The following is a 971-nucleotide window of genomic DNA, read 5'->3' as shown; positions in this document are numbered from 1 at the left end:
CCCCCTTCCCTTCCCTTTCCTTCTCCCTTCCTTTCTCTTTCCCTGTCCCTTCCCCCTTCCTTTCCCTTCCCCTTTCCTTTCCCCCTTCCCTTCCCCCTTCCTTCTTCCTTCCTTTCCCCCTTCCTTCCCTTCCTCCTCTGCTTCCTTTCTCTTCTCTTCCTTTTTCCTTTCCATTTCTCTTTTACTTTCCTTTTCCTTTTCTTTCTTTTATTTTCCTTTCCTTTCTTTTTTTTTTTTTTTTTTCACATCAGACAGGTAATGTGCCAACATTGAGCGAGGCGCATCTCACACAAGAGCATGAAAACCCAGTTATCCTGCTTATGAACTACAAAAGGGTCATTTTCTTTTCTTTGCGGTGATTTTTTTTTCTTTTCAACTTAAAAAGGTGTATTAATATTCCATCTTAAGACAATGTGGTAGCCATGAAGTCTGTGTAAGAAAGGTAAGAGAGAAATTCATTTATAATGATGATCAGCAGTGACGTGAAAAGGAGTCTTCCCTGGCATCCGTGAGTCCTTTACAACATTTAGAAAACTGTGCAGATAAGGAAGAAGAGTAACTTATAATCAGGGAAAAAAGGTTACAGCTGCCTCAAGTATAGCTGCCTGCCACCTGACACAGACCCCATAATCATATTCCTTTAAGGCTCAAAATAATGAGTTCTAGTAGCGTGTGTGTATTTTTATATATATATATATATATATATATATTTTTTTTTTTTTTTTGAGATGGAGTCTCACTCTGTTCCCCAAGCTAGAGTGCAGTGATGCAATCTCAGCTCACTGCAACCTCTGCCTCCCATGTTCAATGATTTCTCCTGCCTCTGCCTCCTGAGAAGCTGGGACTACAGGAGCATGACACCACCACGCCCAGGGAATTTTTGTATTTTTAGTAGAGATGGGATTTTGCCGTGTTGGCCAAGCTGCTCTCAAACACCTGACCTCAGGTGATCCCATTGCCTCAGCCTCCCA

General features: G+C 41.7%; 1 pseudogene; it reads right to left on the bottom strand.

Annotated features, from left to right (window-relative positions):
• Positions 1 to 245: 245 nt before the first annotated feature.
• Positions 246 to 337, bottom strand: LOC114677282 (small nucleolar RNA U13; annotated as a pseudogene).
• Positions 338 to 971: the final 634 nt, after the last annotated feature.

The sequence above is a fragment of the Macaca mulatta genome, chromosome 3 (assembly GCF_049350105.2).
Source record: "Macaca mulatta isolate MMU2019108-1 chromosome 3, T2T-MMU8v2.0, whole genome shotgun sequence".
Lineage (NCBI taxonomy): Eukaryota > Metazoa > Chordata > Mammalia > Primates > Cercopithecidae > Macaca > Macaca mulatta.
The sequence above is the reverse complement of the archived record's forward strand: the minus strand, read 5'-3'. Positions and strand labels throughout refer to the sequence as shown.